At 43.4% G+C, this 19,240-nt stretch overlaps 1 protein-coding gene and 1 long non-coding RNA gene across 3 annotated transcripts in view; one reads left to right on the top strand and one right to left on the bottom strand.

The window, feature by feature from the left end:
- Nucleotides 1–891: 891 nt before the first annotated feature.
- Nucleotides 892–18,633, bottom strand: LOC149865022 (uncharacterized). Of its 2 annotated transcripts, none has more exons than XR_016442342.1 (4): nt 18,029–18,633; nt 6,009–6,157; nt 2,960–3,059; nt 892–1,078 (listed from the first exon to the last, which is right to left on the bottom strand). It is a non-coding gene; the product is annotated as an uncharacterized LOC149865022 (long non-coding RNA). The 2 variants fall into 2 exon arrangements; XR_016442341.1 differs by lacking the exon at nt 18,029–18,633 and adding an exon at nt 12,076–12,185.
- A 107-nt stretch (nt 18,634–18,740) lies between these two features.
- The window catches only part of ODAD2 (outer dynein arm docking complex subunit 2), a 192,396-nt gene continuing 191,896 nt past the window's right edge, over nt 18,741–19,240 (top strand). The window contains exon 1 of the mRNA XM_090047421.1: nt 18,741–19,026. The gene's annotated coding sequence lies outside the window, so the exon portion shown is untranslated. The remainder of the gene's footprint in view (nt 19,027–19,240) is intronic.

Genomic DNA, 19,240 nt, shown 5'->3' with positions numbered 1-19,240 from the left:
ATGGATCAGTGTCTTCCACCACTGAAATCAACAACACACTTCTACTGATACAAAATGGGAGCAGGAACAAGGCCTTCTTGGAGACAGCATAGCTTATGTGTGATTGCCTGTAGAAACAGCATCCTCGCTCACCCTGGATAACTTATGTCAAACTACAGCAAGCAGTCTTTTGGCATCATAACTTAGAATAAAATAAGTGGCTTACTGGACATCCAGCAATAGATGTTAGGGTGTCAATCTTCAGTTCTGCTAAAAACTCTAAATAAAGAAAAAGGGAACTGTTAGATTTAGCACTTTCAAAAAATAAATAAACACCAAATCTCGGATAGCCTCAGATTCTTTAGCACAAGTAGAGGGGTACTAAATTTCAACTAAAATGCTTAATTTAAAAAGTTATTACCAGAAAAGGAAATGGAAAAAATTAGAGGAATAAATGTACCCATATGGAAGTCTCTAATATCCATGGCACAGACCTTGAGAATAATACCAGAAAATTGGCTGAATTTACTGTATCAGAATGTACACTATGCAGGAGGACACGTATATGTAACACACAGTTCTTCTTTTCTGAAACAACAAAAATAATTTTGATTAAAAGGCATTTTCTTTCCCTAACTGATTTCCTAATTTAGATGAATATGGAATCGGCTATAATCCCCATTTTCAACAATATTTCTCTGACAGTATATATTTCTCATCCAAGTTGAGTTAAGATTTCAGTAGCATGAAATATATTCTTTGGCCTTGAAAAAACACTACTTTTTGTTTTGTTCCTCTTAACCGCTGACATAATATGATTGCTATAGAGCAGATTCCTAAGATAACTGTAATTATTTTTCTACTAGGTGATGGATTAACATTCAACCTAGATATATCCAGCTTTTGCCTCATACTAATTTTATAGCATATTGCTGTAGTTTGAATCCTGTTGCTTTTTATGTGTATTGTTTTCTACCCTAACATTAATTCCACATTCTTCTGTATTATGTTACAGTACCACCATAAAGGATACAAACAGTCTCTTCCACATTCACATTTGCTCCAAGACTTGCAAGTCTCTGCTTTAAGGACAAGCTGCCTAGAAGGAAAGGAAAAAAAGCAGGCCTATGTCTTTCTTTCTTTTTTTTCTTTCTTTTCTTTCCCCCCCTTTTATCATATATATGGAAAGGAAGTCTTGGAACAGTTTTTAAAATTCCCCCTTTCTTTTTGCACTAAAAATCCAGGGCCAGTCTAAACTGGAAGATATTCTGGTGACTGGTTAACCAGTGAAACTGGGATATCCCAAGAGGATAGAAAACTGAGTTTTTGAAAGAAAGGAAAAATTTAACTTAATTTTTAAAGGTGTTTAAAGGTGTTTAGTTTTTTGTTTTTCTTAACATCTTTTTAATACTTAACAGTTTAAGAAAACTAAGTATTCATTAAACATTCAAGACTCTTACTCATTCTGCTCATGCAGTAAATCTGGTTAATTTGTTAATCCACAATAGAAGATAATTCTGTAAAATGGAAAGGTTGATCATCTTGTTGAGAGTCAAGAAAAGCTGCAGAATATCCAATCATTTGTGAATATTAGCTGGTTTGACAGGTACTATAGAGGACATAGCACATTATCTTTTTAAGCCAGCTAATTACCAGGAGCAAAATTCATTGTGATTTACTTTGTGTGTACATTTGAAAATGTCTTTGCTTCAACAGGTGATAAATTAGAAAATGTATTTTGTGTATAACAACTGGGATGCTGGCAGTGATTCCATGCACTTAGACCATAATATGAGTTGTTATTCCAGTGACTAATAAGCCAGATTTCATTATAGTTAAGGTGAAGCTCATATTACTTTTCACTGAGAGTTCCCAAACATCTTCTAAGAAAATCCAGGAATGGTTAGACTTAAAATCACAGAAAAGTAGTGCTGGAAGGGACCTCACCACTTCATCTAGTTTAGCCCCCATACTCAAGCCAGAATCATCCCTGACTAAACCATCCAAGCCAAGGAGCTAGCTAACCTGCTCTTGAAAGCTTCCAAGCATGGAGATTCTACGACTTCTCTGTTGGCCTGTTCCTATGTCTAACCACTCCAATAGTTCCTCCTAATTTTCAGCTTAAATTTCCCCTGCTGCAGCTTGAGGCTATTGTTCCTAGTCCTGTCCCCGTAGCTATGGAGAAAGCCCATATCCCTTCTCTCTATAATCATCCTTCAGGTATTTGAAGACTGTTATCAAATCCCCCTTAGCCTTCTCTTCTCCAGACTAAATAACCCTAACGCTTTCAGGCTTTTCTCCTAAGTCTTGCCTTCAAGGGCCCTAATAATTTTGTTACCCTGTGGTAAACTCTTTCCAAACTGTCCATACCCTTCTTGAAGTGTGGGGCACAAAACAGCATGCGGGCCTCCAGGTTGAGGCATTACCAGTGCCAAACAGGAAGAATCACTGCTTTTGGTTTGCAAGTGACATTCCTGTTAATACAACCCAGGATACTGTTGGCTTTTTTGCAATGAGAGAACACTGTTGGCTCAGCTTGTGGTCCACTGTAACCCCCAGAACCTACATGCCTCAGTCTATATTTGTGCATGCAGTTATTCTGTCCCAAGTGCAGGACTTTGCATTTGTCCTTGTTGAATCTCATCTCATTGACTGTGGAAATGTCTCCAATTTATTCAGGTAATTCTGGATCCTAGTCCTACCTTACAGAGTGTCTGCAATTCCACCCAACTTGGTGTCCTCCGCAAATTTGCTAAGCATGCACTGGATCCCATTTTCCAAATCATTAATGAAGATGTTGAACAATGCCAGACCCAGGACAGACTCCCTTGCACTCAGTTGAAATCTGGCTCTTCCTAAACTTAAAACGAAAGACTAAAAACGCCTTTTTAAATCCCCCAACCTTTCAGACAACCTTTGTAAATCACAAAGAATAATAAAGTGCACGCTAGGGGGATCTGTAAGTATATGTCTAAATTACCCTCTAAATGAGCCTGGATATGCTGCCAAACTCTGTTCACTTGCATCCAATCCATGTGTGCCCACTGCCCAGGCCTTCAGTGTAACAAGCTGTGGGAAACCTGCAGATTAGAACAGAAGTTGTCGGAAGGATGACTTGGAGGGTAATACTAGTAAGGATCCAGGAAGCTCCATGTGCTTGGTAAATTGTGCAACAACTCTGATCACACAGTGTACCCCATGGCTTCAAGCAGTAGCAATGACTATGGCACACTTAAATAAAGATTCAAGTTGCTGCAGTCCACATGGAGTCCCTTTATTATTGCACAGAGCTCAGCACAAAGCATTCAGATTAGGAGGAGCAGGTTGCTAGTCAAGAGACTGGGTGGCTCTGAGTGCACCCCCAACAATACGCTTAGGGTCTTCCAAAACAGAGTGACTATGCATGCAACTTTAGCTTTGTACAGTACCAGTATATTCTTATCTAAGTTGTTAGTTGATAAAATGTTACCTAACAAACTTTCTTTTCCAAAACATGTTCCTCTTTTCATGTGCAACTGAAGAGAATGTTTCTAACAAGGCTTTTTTTAAATTCTAAAGGTAATAAATGGTACGGCTGTGTGAAGCTTTGGTCCCTGATTCAATTCGGTGGAGATTTGGCATGATTCAGTGGCCGAATCTCTGAATCCAAATCAAATCAGGAAACCCTTTAATCTCTGAATCAAATCAGAACCCTCTGAATCAATTTGGAGAAATTCAGAAAGATTCAGCAATTCGGACATAGACACAGATTTAAATGTTTTTTCTACATACCTCAAGGTACCAGGTGGCTCATCAATGCTGCAATGATGGGGAGGATAGAGTGTCCCACAAAAGCACGAGGCTTACGGAAATACTTCCGGTCCACTTCTGGGTTTGCTGCCAAGCATGTGGAAACCCCCCCCCACACACACACACAACCCCCATGCTCCTGTGGGACGCTCCATCCTCCCCAGCATTGCAACATTCACAAGCTGTGATGGTATCTCGAGGTATGTAGAAAAAACATTTAAAGCTGTGTCTACATTCGAATTGCTGATTCTCCAAATCAGCACTGAATCTTCAGATTTGGATTTGGCCAAATCAAATGAAGGACAGTGATCCAAATCAATGAATCAAATGACTGTCCCCGATTTGGGTCAAATCTGAATCCAAATTGAATAGGGCCCACTTTGCACACCCCTAATAAATGGCTCCTGTTGCTCTTATTCCAGTAAACTCTTACAATCCTAGAGGAACTATATGAGTCTTTGAAGCATTATTTAACTGTTGTCTCAGGTAGTTATAGAAAAGAAACTGCAATAAGGTCTATGTGTCTCAGTTTGCAAAGATGGTCCATTTTATGGTAAAGTTTCAGAAGGATATTTTAATATTCTTTTGATATTGATAGGTACAGCTGTTCTCACATTTAGAGAAAATTATCTCTAAAATGCAATTTATTCTTTCAAGACAAATTAGCAGTCATATTTTACATTTTCAAGAAGGTTGTAAATCTTGGATGGCTGTCTAGTGTGCTCTGGCTGCTTTGTAGTACTTTGAATCTTAAATTCTAACATTTTACAAAATTACTTTAGGATTGACACCACATGCATTTATAACTACTTCTTTGTATCATTCTCTCTAGATTTCTTGCTAAATTTTTGTATATATGATTTTTTGTTGTAAAAAACAAATTCCCTCTACATTAAGATAGAGGTAAATCCATAGAGTAAAACTACATCTTGGTAACTTAAGGGCAAAAAAAATAGTAAAGGAATGTTAAGATTATTCCCAAATTAAGCACTGTAAACCCAGGTAGGAGTTACAGAAATATGAAAAGAAATCCCAACATGTTAAGGCAAGAAAGATGAGTAACACCACCAGAAAAACTTATTTTTGAAGACACTCTAGCCTTCTGGATGGCAGAGGACATACATTGTAATAATATTAATAATACCATTTTTCTCACATGCAACATGACCCTGAATATAACACATTCCTTATTTTTGAAAGGCAGAGTGAAGAAAAAAGATTTTTCCAGAGTTATGGCTGCATAGAGTAGGGACAGAGCCTAAACTTCAGCTGAATCACCCTCCTTTTCCTGCTTAACTAAAGTTTAAACCCTAGCTCCTTCTGAAGATCGATCTCTATGGGTGGATGTATGATATGAAAAAAGCTAAAAAGTCTCAAAGGCTGTGATATAAGAGGAGAGGCCAGGAGCAGCTGGAAGACCTCAACATTGTCCTAAGAAAGGTTAGTGTAATTTCAAGATTACTAAAAAGAGAGATGGTTGTTAATACCTGTGGAGTGAAGAACAATAAACCATTAAGCTACCTGACTCCCTCAGCTGCCTGAATAGTAATGACACAGCTGCTGCACTGTGGAGCAGGAATCAAAGCAGCATGCTTCATCCTAGGCAGAAAACCAGTATCCCCACTTACTATATACACTTCAATTTAGAGGGGGCTGATTTTGGGGGGAAAATTATGTGGTTTGTTTACAAGAAAATTTGATGACAATGATAACCTTAATGTATTGTGATGATGCCATAATGGAAGAATTGAATATGACTTTTAAAAATCAGTTTAATCCTATTTGGTATTGTAAATATTAACACGCCCTGACCACAGTCATGTGGTTACTGCATGACATCACTTTTTTCTCCAAAGACTCTCACTCTTCAGAAGACTTGGGCAGTAGTCTGCATAAGAAAAGCATGAATAACCACCTAAAAATAGCTGTAGTAGTGTAATCCAATGTCATAGCTCTGATTATTTTCAAATATTTTTGTATCTTTCTTTATTGATAAAACCTTACTAAATCACATCCAATCTTGGATAGTAGACCATGCTTCCCATCTGGAAGCCATTTCCATAAAGGACTGCAAAATCTCCTTTTTTTGTCCTTGACAGGAAGGGTAACCACCCAGGGATATTGTTAATCGTCAATTTATTATCTGAAATTTTCAAGCCTAGCTTTAAATCCTTTATTTTCCTTGAGATTTTTTAAGTAATCATCCCTTGGCCAGACACAGCAAGCTCTAAATCACATACCTTTTCTTCCATCACACTGCATCTTGTTCCAAAAGTTCAGATTCCTTCTTTGTCCAGAACCAAGATGGTATGTTGCACGTTGCCCAATCTTTAATAAACCTTGCTTCCTCTGCAGATCATCTGGAATTATTTTTCTAGCGTGTGATCATCTAGTGAACAAGAGGTAAGTTCAGATCTCAAAGATGGCACAAAAGTCAGTGACACACTTAGTGAGGAATGCTTAGTCCTTTGCTTTTTAAAGATTCTGGTTTTGGAAAAAATCCTTATTGTTTTTCTAAATAAATATCTTCAGAACTGGAAAGCATGGAATAGCTCAAGAAATACAAAAATAGGATCACTTTAAAAAGTGAGCTGAAGCATGTCCTCTCCTTCCTAATATCACCCACGGTGATCCAAATTTCAACTCAAAACCCTTCAATTTCCCCCTTCCCCATAAAAAAACAATCTCCTCAGCTTAAAAAGAAAGGATTACATGAGTTTAGGATGGATGAAAAACACTAACAGCTTTAAACAATTGTATCTTATATTTATGCACATAAGAGGGAAGCAGTGTAGCAGGATTACAAGGTTTTCCTCACTGTTCCACCAAAGCCCATTACACATATGCAGTAAGACTTATGTTTTGGTCTGAGAATGCCAGCAAGGATGTCAGTCAGTGCCAAATGTGGCAGTTTTTGTGGATAAATATCAATAGAAAGCACAAAATTATTAACTTCATATAGGTTATAAAAATGGTAGCTGTTTTTTGATCATTACTTATTTGCAATGGATTTGTAGTGACGAGATAGATGAAAGTCTCCTTAGGTTATTAATGAGAACCTGGCACTTAGAAAAATTTTTAAAAGTTCACAAATGCATGAGATATATACAGATTTTTATTTTGCCTATTTGTGGACAATTCATATATCTACTGAAATTATACTACTTACTGGACAATTGCTTTTCTGGGCCTTTTGTAGTCATCCTTTGCCATCCTAAGCAATTAACAAAGTCTTTAATTTTTATGTGCATATTAAAGTGAGAAGCTATATCTTTATTTTATCATTAAACAACTTTTGATATGCCATTGTTTTTCACCAAAAAGAAAACAGAAAGATTTCCATAGCAAGCTAATGAACAATGCAAGTAAATAAAGTACAGGTATTTTCATCATTAGAGGATAGTCTTTTTCTCTTGATTTTCAGTCTTTCTGAGAAACGTACCATTAAATTCGTGGTCTAGACCATGAGTTGACAACCTACAGCCTGCAGGCTGAATCCAACCCATGGTTGTGGGGCTTCAGCAGCATTCTGCAATGAGGGGCTTCCTCTGCCCACATTCTCCTTGCAGGCGCGGGGACAAGCAGTTGCCGGTCCTGATGCCTGCCTGCTTCTGACTGATGGTGGGTCACTCCAGCCCACAGCCAGAAAAGGCTAGTCTAAACTATCATTTCATACTTAATATATGCAATAGCTAATACACTGTATTTTTATTTAATACATGTCTTTCTAACCTTCTTTTACAACTTAACGTATCTATACTTCTCCTGTAAAAACTAATATACTATATTCTAACCTAATATAACTGTGGGAGATTTAAAGGAAAAATACACAAAGGAACTGTTTACACATTTTGTCTGCTACTTTTCCTGATATTTAAAAAATACTTTCCAAAATGTTTCTTCCACTACATATGCCAACTCTCTGTCTCTCCATGCAAATTAATTCTTTATACTTCCCATTCTTTGTTCCAGCAATTAATGATTTCATCTTTTAACTTCAGATAGAAATTGCAATTAGTTTTTGAAAAGTCTAGCCACTAGTACATAACTGTGCCTATTACTAATCATAAGGGTCTAGCCAAATGTAATACAACTGCAGCTTCTTAACAGGCTCTGTGTAAGTTGCTTTTAAAATACATTACACCTTTGCTGAGTTTCATTCCCTGGATGCCTCCAAACAAATGCATAAGCTCCGGTTCCAAACACAGTTTTCCTAATTAACAAACAGAGAAAGTGTTTCACCAAGAAAATGTTTAGTTAACCTCCCAACTGTTAACCTAACATGTTTCTAGCAGGCAAAACTCTGTAGTTATATTGATAGGTACTCATGACAGCCATCAACCACAAACAAGGTAAAACCTGAGCCTAATACTAAGCATTTTTTGTTCTGACAAAATGAGGGAGCACTTAAATGTTTTTTTTTTCTCTTTTTTGGGGGGATAGGTTAAACAATTGTGGGAACCACTGCAAGCATGAGCTATCAGGGGGAGCCCTGACGAGAAATTAAAGTTTAGCCCACATTACAGGGTTCCTGTCACTGCTAGGAGCAGCGGTACTGCAGCCAGGTCTGGTGTGGATGCAGTTCTGCCAGAAGCCCCCAACCATGAACAGTAAAATCTCTGCCAGAAGAAGCTTTCTTCTACAGCAGAGCTATTTCCACTCAGGGTTTTGCTGATGTAGCCATGGGGTATTTTCTCTTTCCACTCCTTGCCAACATAGCTAGGGCAGCAGAATTTGGTAAAGTAAACCCAGGCTTCAGCTGCGTAGCCTGGGAGGTGTCACAGGAGTGCGTGCATGCATGTGTGTGTGGTTATATTTGTAAGGGGGCTTTGGCACAGCACTTCAGTGCCTAAATTTTAAGTGCCTTGCTGCCTGGAGGCTCTTACAAATTAGGTGGTTAAGCTTCTTTTATAATGGATGAGGAGAGTTCGCTGCCTAAGTATGGGCTTCACAAGATCCAGCATGCTGGGCAGGATTCTACACAAGCTAATCAGTTAGACATGCTCAAAGGCATATGGCTAAATCCAGTCCTTCAAAGAGAGCTAGCATGTGGCTCCGGGTAGTGTGCAATACTGAGGCACATCACAGAAGTTCTGCACATGCTGGGTCTTGAACTGAAATCCAATATAACCACAGCACAGCTCTGAGAGGCACCACTCGCTGCCCTGCATGCTGCAATGTACTTATATTGCTTCTGGTTCAGCAGCTAGCACGCACAGAGCTAACACAATGTGTCTCAGCATCATGTTGCCTTCCTTATGAATGTGCAGAGAAGTACCTTTTCACAGCTGGAGTTTCACAGGCATGAACTCTTCTGTAGCTAGGTAGCTAAAAAAGGTCACTGTTTTCTTGCCAAAAAATGCTACTGTCCTCCCCTATTGTAATCTATAGCTCTGTGGCTAGAGGACTTGCCTACAGTGCAGATGAACCAAGTTCAAACACATCTTTCCACCAGGAGAGTGCCCTATTCCCTGGACAGTAGACAGAGATCTACTTAATTTGTGATTTCATGGATTTTGCAGAAACCATGAAATCCACAATTGTCCATGAAATTAACTTAAAAAAAAATGCTTAAAAATAAAATGCTGGCTCCCCAGTAGGAGCCAGCAGTTCTCACTGCTTTGCAGCATTCCCAAGAGGGGAAGACAGCTGTCCCTATGTCCCGCCTCTCCCCCTTGGGGCCTCCACCAATCAGTGGTGAGTGGCAGAGCTGCACAAAGGGCAGCAAGTAACCAAGATGGTGGCCACCCCCTCGTCCCTTGTCCCCCTGGGGCCTCCCTGCCAATCAGCAGCAAGAGTTGGGGCTGCCATGAAATGCCCATGAAATTGTCTCTTTGTGCCATGACAGCCACAAAAATTCCTTTGTCTGGCCACAAATGAGGCAGGTCCCAACTATAGAATACTTCAAGGAGATCCATCAATCTCTTCTTTAGAAGCTGTTCAACCTGACACTATTCATTGGAGCAGGGACTGAAACTTGACTCATCTGAACCTAAGGTGAATGCCCTAATGATTGGACTCTTATGGCAATCTCTCATTTTTTTTCTCTGGCCCAATTTTATATTGAAGCAGTTCCACTTTTGTGGAATAATTGAAAAGACAGGATTGAGAAAATCCTAAAATACAGGCAGTCCTGTAAAACACAATTGGTTCCTGAAAACAGTGTCTTAAGTCGAAACGCTGTAACTCAGAACCAATTTTCTCATAAAAAACAATGTTATAAATGGGGGATTGGTTTTATGAACCAAGGCTCGATACCCTGTTTTCACCAAAAATACCCCAGAATTTTGTATTCGATCACTTATAGATGAGTAATAAAGCTACATTAATGTATTTATATTGTAAATAGCAATCATATTGATTTGGAAGGACTTCTTTGAGGTGACTTTGCTAGACTTTTTGAAAAGCTTTTGGCTGGACTTTTTGAAGGGTTCTTGGCTAGAGTCTTCTTGGGAGTCTTGGCTGCAGGTTTTTCTGGAGTCCTATCTGCTTTCTTAAAGAAAGTGTCCAAAGAAGTTTGGACAGATGTTCTCCAGGGAGATGAGCAACACAGCAAGCTTGTTCACTGGCGTGGTGTTGCATCAGATCAAGTGCTATAAAGTCAAAACTGATGTCATCAATTTGAAACAGGGTGACAATTTATACATGTTGTAAGTGCAAAACGTTGTAACTCAAAAAGTTGTAAGTCGAGGACTGCCTGTACTTTACAGCCTGGTGGTTAGGACATCCTCCTGAAAGGAGCTCACCTGACCCCAGCTGTCTTTCCTGCCTAATGCACAGGGTCTGGACCCAATGATCTTCTGAGGTCCCTTCTGGACCCTTACAATCTATGAATCTATGAAAGATGAGCGATGCAGGTTTAAATGTCATCAAAAGGCAACTGAGACCATCTGCTGCAAGAGGAGACTAAAAAAGCTGGGACTAAAAAAGCTGAGTGGTGCCTCTCAGAGCTGTGTAGTAAAACAAACACTTACGGATATGACTGCCCCTATAAATTAATAGAAAGAGGAAAAGAACTATTTAAATTAAAGGTAAAATTGGACCAAAAATAAATGGGTACAAACTGACCATGATTTTGGGCTGAAAACTAGAAGGTTTTCATCAGATATACTAGAACAGTCCTCCAACAGGAACAGCAGGGCAACTAACTAACTAGCTTTAAAACAGGGAATAAATGGATTTAAATGATGCCATTGCCTATGATGGCATGGGGACTGAATTTTACAATCACTGAGGTTCCTCTCCAATATTATATTCAAGGAGAGTTGATACTATAGTGACCAGAAGCAAAGATATCCATCCCCAGGCCTCAGCAAATCCAGCATTTGAGCCAGTTCTATCGACACCAAAGATCAGTCAAGTCTCTGAAAAGGAGCAGAAATTTCTTGTAAGAGAATGTTTGCTCCTTCCTCCTGGCATTTACAGATATCCTATACCTAACTCATGTCAGTAGATTTGATGGTGTAGTTGAATACTTGAAGAGCCATGGGATCCAGTTTCCTTCCCCTTCTCTGAGACCTGAGAACCATTTGCTTTCATTTCAGAATAGCTGGGAATGAATGACAACAAATCAATGGGTCCCAGAGATTGTGCAGAAGTGGTACTCTGTCCAGTTTTGCATGGCAAACATGGATTCTGCGTACTGACTCCCTATTTGAAGTATTACCCAAGCTTAAATGTACTTTGAGAGAAGTCAAACTTCATATCTTGGATAATGTCAGATGCCTTTCAGGCTATCTAAACCAGTGGTTTTCAACCTTTTTTCATTTGCAGACCCCTAAAAAAATTCAAATAGAGGTGCAGACCCCTCTGAATTGTAAGTGTAGGTATTCACATACTTCTGATTGATCATAGTCATCTTTTGTAGATCCCATAGACGTAGTCTGTGGACCCCCAGGTTGGAAAGCATTGATCTAGATAGGATAAAGTTGCTAAGGAATTCTTTCCTATGAAGGGGAAACCTCCATGCAAAGACTGTCAAAATAGGCCTCAGAAATGTACTGAAACATGCCCATTTGGACCAGAGTGTAGGCAGCCCGTGATGTTTGTCAGTTTCAGAGATTTGTAAAGTTGCTACACAGAGTTTAATTTGCATCTTCATTCAGCATTGCTTTTTGATCCAAAACATTTCTATGGTTATTATTCTGGTAGTCCCCAAGCACCTACAGTCAGAAGCCCAGGGACCAATCACCACAAGTGAAATACATGTAGACAATCATGTGGAAAGAACATTCATTTACCATGCAGGACTTGGAATCTTTTAAGAAGTTTTTCACATGCATTCTGTGAATGACACTCCTTACCTACCATTACAGAGTCCCGGCCAGTCTGACATCTGTATTGGAAAAGGACCTGGAGAGTGGTTTTGGCCACCCTACTCTTTAATACCCTTAGATGTGGGGCTGGCAGGTGTGCAGAGCAGAGGTGTGGGCCTAAAAAGAGACTTGTGTTCAAAAACAGTGGGGGCCAACCTTTTTGGTAGAACTGCCACAGAGAAAGTCCCCAGCCTCCCAAAGTGCCTTTCCAATCCCCTTCCCCTGTTTGATCAGTTGCTGTCACTGTGTCCCCTGCTCTCTCCCCAGTCTGCCTGTGTGCCACACACAGAGGTTCCCCATGCCACTTGAACATATGCATATGGAAACAGAACATCTCAAAGAATCAGAGTTACTGTAGGGTAAGTAAACATTCTGTAGTTTTCAGACTCTATCTAGCTATTCGACAGCTATTTCATGGACCCGTATGAATGGTTTCAGTCTAGTTCCAAGTAGACCAGGTGTCTCCATCAAAAAATACCTTTGCAGTTGCCACAAACTGTAACTTTTTGTTAAGATAAGCAGTGATGTGAAAACACATATCAAAACTACATTACTGTAATTTTCTATACTCAAGATGATTCTTTCAGGTAAGGGATAAGGCATATTGCTGAGAGAGCTGTGTGGTTGTGGTGTTTTACTTATATGTTTAGAGCTTTTATGCATCTCATCTCTGTATTAAATGGAGGGTTTTAATCACCAGCATAGTCTATTCTCATTCCCTTTTATGAGCACTAAATATAGATAAAAAAATTTAAAGGAAAAGTATTTAAAATTAAACACTTTCTAATCATTTAAAAAACTTGAAAAATACCAAGTGAGCTTTATTAAGAAAAAATACTACTACTATTATTATTTTTAATGACTAGAAGCTAGTGCAAGACTTAAATTATAATGTGTTAAGGCCTAAATTGCAATAAAATTGGTAATCTTCATTTTTGCCTCTAGTGGGTAACAATTCAAATAACTAAACCACTATATTTAATACTACCCTACAAACCTTACACGTGGGGAGGGCCTGGCCCATTCCCTTTCAAGTCCAAAAGCACAGAAAGTCACCCACCAGTGATTCCTCACTCCCTTCCCCACTGCTACCATATCACCTTCACACTCGGTTTACCCCAAAGCCCTGCTGGCAATCACTCAACCAGAAGGCAGGGTAGATACATGGGTGGATCTAGGATTTTGAAAAGTGGGGGTGGGTGCAGAAGGTGTGGCACACCATCCCATCACACAACACACATTTTTCTCCAGGTAAAGAGAAACTAGCAGCTTGACTAATATGTAGGGACCCATGAAAATCACAATTGCACAATTTTCACAGAAACCTCTATTTCAGCAGGCTCTCTGAAAAAAAAAAATTACCGAAAATAAAATGCTGGCTCCCTCTGGGGAACCAGTAGTCCTTGTGGCTACTGTGGCCCAGCTATGCAGCATGTGGGGGCAGGGGGAATCATTGCTGATTGGCTGCAAGGGCTGTCCACCATATGGCCCTGCCCTTCTTCACCAATTCCCCCTGTACCTGGACTCCCCTGCTCTGACACTCCTGGGGTCTCTACTGAAGCAGAGCCCATGGTTCTGGCCTGTACCCTGATGGAGCCTGCAGTCCCTGGCCCCTCCCAGGAGGGACCCTCGGCCTCTACCTCCACTCAGATGGAGCCCCTGGCTCCTTGTGGAGACTACCTAGCAAGACTGCAAGCAGCTGGATTTGAGGGCACTGATACCCCCTGTGGGGTATGCTCAATGGTGGAGGCCATGGAGTACCAGATTAAGGAATTCCAGGCAATGGTCTAGCGGCTGCGCTCCATTAGTGGTGCAAGGCAGGAGCTGGACCCTTACTTTCAGGGTCTCCACCCGATGGGTCATGACAGGTGGTGGAACCTAAGAACTGCCATGAAGTCCAGCCTGGAATTGCCTGGACGACTGTTGTCTCCAGCCCAAAGGGGCGCAGCACTAGAGGTACCACTCCACTGGAGCTGCACAACTGCTTTGCACCTCTCGCCTCAACGGAGCCAGCCATTCCACCAGCTCCAGTGTGTGAGGAGGACACAGGGCCACCAGCACCTGTGCCTAGAAGAAGGTGCAGAGTTATCGTGGTGGGTGACTCCCTCCTTAGGGGGACTGAGGGAGTGATCTGTTGCCCTGACCCCCTAGCCTGTGAGGTCTGCTGCCTGCCTGGAGCTCATGTCCGGGATGTGACAGAGAGGATCCCCAAACTCATCTGGCCCTCTATTATCCCATGCTCCTCATCCATGTGGGCACCAATGACACAGCACAGAGAAGTCCGGCCCAGGTCATGCATGACTACAGGGCTCTGGGAGCTGGGCTCAAGGGCCTGGGGGCTCAGACAGTTTTCTCTTTAGTTCTCCCTGTCGCAGGGCAGGGGCTCTGGAGGGACATGTGCATTGGCAAGGTGAATAGAAGATTCTGGTGATGGTGCCATTGCGAGGAGTTTGACTTCCTCGACCACAGTCCTCACTTCAGTGAGAGTGGACTCTTGGGAAGGGATGGCTTCCACCTCACCTGGGAAGGGAAGAAGCTCTTCTCAGCCAAATGGCTGACCTTGACAGGGCTTTAAACTGAAACCGCTGGGGGATAGGCAGTCTACTAACAGTTTTAGCCCAGGCCATGTCAGCTGCACTACCAATACCTTGGGGTGCCTAAGGGATCCTACTCTGGCAACAGCCCAAGGAAGGGCCCCTCTGAACCCCTCAGGGAAGCATTGGGCTTCACATGGTAGACTTAACTGCCTGTATACAAATGCCAAGAGCTTGGGAAACAAGCATGAGGAACTGGCCCTTCTCCTATGTGATAATGACTATGAACTTGTAGGAATTATGGCGAGCTGTTGGGACTCCACCTATGATCGGGCAGTGGCAGTAGAGGGTTACACTGTGTACAGGAGAAACTGTGTGGGGAAGAGGGTGGGGGTGTTGCTCTCTATGTCAAGGATCAGCTCACCTCCCTGCAGATTGAGTTTCCAAACCAGGAAGGGCGTCTTGAGACCCTCTGGGTCGAGATACGAGGCGAGCATAGGGAAGGTAACTTACTTGTAGGAGTCTACTATAGACCATTCCCCTCCCCCCCACAAGAGGAAGACCTCGATTGGGAATTGATTAGGGAATTGGTCGAAGCCTCATGCTCCCAATGCTTGATTGTCATGGGAGACTTCAACTTCCCTGACATCTCTTGGGATGATTGCACAGCCAAATCTGACAGGTCGTATAGTTTTCTCATATGCAGGACCCAGGAGGTCTATGGGCCAACTAGGGGAGAGGGATTGCTGGATCTGGTCCTGGCCAAAGGGGAGGACCTGGTGAGCGATCTGCAGATCGAGGGGAAGCTTGGTGACATCAATCATGAATTGGTCATCTTCTTAGTTCACTTAAGAGCAGACAAACCCCTCAGTAAAACAGAAGTCCTTAATTTGGGAAGGCCAACTTTTGCAAACTGAGAGAACTGGTCAGTCATGCAAACAGAAGCCATACCCCACCAGAAAAGGGAGTACATGAGGAATGGTCATTGCTCAAAAGCATAATCCTTGAAGCACAGGGCAAAGCCATCCCTTCTCGCAAGAAATGCAGTCAACGAGCAAGGAAGCCCCTATAGCTGAATAAGGAACTGTTAGACCTCATTAAGCTCAAAAGAGTAGCCTACACCAGCTGGAACACAGGAAGCATTACCGAAGAGGATTACTCTGCATTCGCCCACACCTCCAGAGAGCAGCGAGAAAAGCCAAAGCACAAACCAAACTTAGGCTTGCTACAGGGATCAAGGACAACAAAAAGTCCTTCTTTAGATATGTGGGAAGTAGGAAAAAGAACAAAGACAGTATTGGGCCCCTGAGATATCCAACGGGGCGCAAGGAAGGGCCAATCTCATAGTGACTTTTTCACATTGGTTTTTCACCCTCCCACAAGGATCATACTACCAGGAATGGCACAAACCAGTTTGGGAGTGGGTGACAGGCCTGAAATTGATGTGGATCAGGTGAGGGAACACCCTGAAAAACTGGACATTCACAAGTCCGCGGGCCCAGACGTAATGCACCTGAGGGTCTTGAAAGAACTAGCAGACAGCATTGCATCCTTCTTGGCAGGGATATTGAAAAATCATGGCCATCAGACGAGATCCTGGATGACTGGAAAAGAGCCAACATGGTCCCTATCTGCAAGAAAGGGAGGAGGGATGAGCCAGGGAACTGTAGACCTATCACTCTAATGTCTGTCCCTGAAAAAATTCTGGAGAAAATTGTCACGGGATCCATTAACACCAGACTAACAGAAGGCAAGCTTCTGAATGCCAGTCAACATGGCTTTGTGACTGGCAGGTCTTGCCTGACCAACCTCATCTCCTTCTATAACCAGGTAACATATGCCCTGGACATGATGTGGATGCCATTTATCTGGATTTCAGGAAGGCCTTTGATCTACTTCCCCATGATGTCCTTATGGTTAAGCTGGGGATCTGCTGCCTAGATCATCAAATGGTCTGATGGTTAGGCAACTGGCTATGGGGTCGGACCCAAAGAGTACTAGATGAAGAGAGCAAATCAACGTAGCACAGTGTTACCAATGGAGTCCCTCAGGGCTCGGTACTCTTTAATGTTTTCATAAACAATCTAGATTCCTGAGTCAGATGTGAACTGGCCAAGTTTGTGGATGATACCAAATTATGGGGGAGGGCCTTCACACCACAAGACAGGCTGGGGATACAGGCCGGCTTGGACGCACACTCAATGTGGGCCGGCCAAAACTGGATGGCCTTTAATACAGAGAGGTGCAAGGTGCTGCACCTCGGTAGGAAGAACCTTCAGCATTCAGGCTCAGCAGTGCTACACTTGCTAGCACCATGACCGAAAGGGACTTGGGGGTCTTGACTGACCACAAGATGAATATAAGCTACCTATATGATGTGGTGGTGGGCAAACCTAACTAAACTCTGGCGTGCATCCACCAATGCATCTCAAGCAAACCAAGGAAGTCATCTTCCCGCTTTACTCAGCCCTGGCGAGACTGCAGCGGAGTACCGCATCTAGTATTGGGCCCCCCACTTCAGGAAAGATGTGGAGAAGCTTGAGAGAGTCCAGAGGAGAGCCACTCGTATGATCCAAGGCCTGAAGGAAAGGCTGTACGAGGAGAGGCTGAGGGAAATGGGACTCTTCAGTCTGGAGAAAAGAAGACTCGGGGGGACTTAGTGGCAGCCTACAACTTTGTAAGAAGGGTACATCAGGACCTGGGAAAGCATTTGTTCACCAGAGCTCCCCAAGGGATAACAAGATCTAATGGCCATAAACTCCAGGAAGGCCAGTTTAGACCGGGTATTAGAAAAAAGTTATTTACGGTATGTGGGTCCAGGGTCTGGAACAAACTCCCCCATGGGTGGTGCAAGCACCTACTCTGGATTCCTTCAAAAAACAGCTGGATTTATTTCTTGCTGGGGTCACTTGATCCCAGCTGACTTCCTGCCTACGGCAGGGGGCTGGACCTGATGATCTCGAGGTCCCTTCAAGCCCCTAATGTCTATTAAATCTATGAAATTGGTGGTGGGGGCCATATGACAGCCCTTGTAGCCAATCAGCACTAAAAGGCAGGGCCACTGTGGCCTTGGGTAGAAGGCCACTGTGGCGGGTCTACCACAAGCACTCCCTAAACATGGCTGCTGGCCCTGGTGTCTGCCTACAAAATCGCCCAGCTGCTGCCTCGAGTTCAGTAGACCCCTACTAACATGCCAGTTTATTCAACAATATATTATTCAGTTTACAATCAAATTAAAAAAAAAGTAACTATTAGAAGGTGCAGGTATTTGCTTGAGAATATATTTAAGTTAAAAAAAAAAACTATAGCAAACTATGGAAAAATAGTCCACAGAGATTTCATAGTTAATCCTGTAGTCATTATAGTTAAATGTGTGTCTCATACAGCTTCCAAAACAAAATCTAGCCTTACCGCGCATCTTGACCATACGTCAGTCACTTCTTCATCTGAGTTCACATGACCACACTTCAGTTAAGGTTTCCACTCAGAGCTAAAAGCAGTCTGCAGGGCAGTGGAATAGAAGAGGCCTGACCAGGAGGGCTACAAGACAGCAGCGCTGCAGGAGAGAGGACGGCTTGACTGGTGGAACATCAAGTCCATTGACAAGGAGAGAGGCCGAGGAAGTGAAGAGAGATTAATGGGAACCAAGGAGAGAGTCCAATGGAGGGCACCGAAAATGTTTAGGGGGCTGGACACATGACTCCTGAGGAGAGGCTGGGGGGACTGGGCTCATTCAGTCTGAAAGAGAAAATGGAGGGGGATTTCATAGCTGCCTTTAACCGGTGAAAGGGGGTTACAGAGAGGATGGAGCAGGACTGTTCTGAGTTTTGGCAGATGACAGAACAAGGAGCAATGGTCTCAAGCTGCAGCAAGGGGAGTTTAGTTCAGATATTAGGAAAACCCTTTCTTACAAGGAGGGCAGTAAAGCACCCGAGCGGACTTCCAGGCAGGTTGTGGACTTGGAGGCTTTGAAAGCCTGGCTGGACGAAGCCCTGGCTGGGATGATGGAGGTGGCGAGGGTCGGACTCGAGCTGTCCCCAGGTCGCGCCCACCCCACTGCGAAGCGGGCTGCCCGGTGCTGCCTGTGAGAACCGCCCCGCCCCGCCCCGCCCCGCACCAGGCGGCTTTCAAGTGCGGGTGGCCCCGGGCCCCCCCGGACCGGATCAGGAGATGCCAAAACGACAAAACGACGTGGCCTCCTTGGGCACTTCCCCCGTGACACGTGGGTGACCCCATGCTGCGCGGGGCCGGCCTTCCCGCGGCGGCGCTCTCCGCTCCGGCCTCCTGCTGCGCGCCGCACCACCCCTCCCCCCGGCCGCCTGTGTTTGCCGGATCGCCTGGCAACGCGGCCGTTGCCGGGGCAACGCGCCGCCCTGAGGCGCAGGGAGCGTGGGGCGCCGCTCGGGCAGGTACCTCGGGCGGGCGGGCGGGGGCCCGGCTCCTTCTCCCTTGCCCTTGCCCCGCGTGGCCCCGTCCCTCTCCCCCACCCTTGTGTTGTTAGATTGGGGGGGGGCGCGCGCTCTGCTGTCCCCGTGCGCGTGCATGTGTGTCCGTGTGCACACGTGCGCGCGCGTGTGTACTCTGTTTTGTTTGTGGAGTGTATATATGCTCTGCTTTCCACTA

The sequence above is a fragment of the Crocodylus siamensis genome, chromosome 5 (assembly GCF_052110815.1).
Source record: "Crocodylus siamensis isolate JL-2025a chromosome 5, ASM5211081v1, whole genome shotgun sequence".
Lineage (NCBI taxonomy): Eukaryota > Metazoa > Chordata > Crocodylia > Crocodylidae > Crocodylus > Crocodylus siamensis.
Note: the sequence above shows the minus strand (reverse complement) of the source record. Positions and strands in the feature narration are given on the sequence as shown.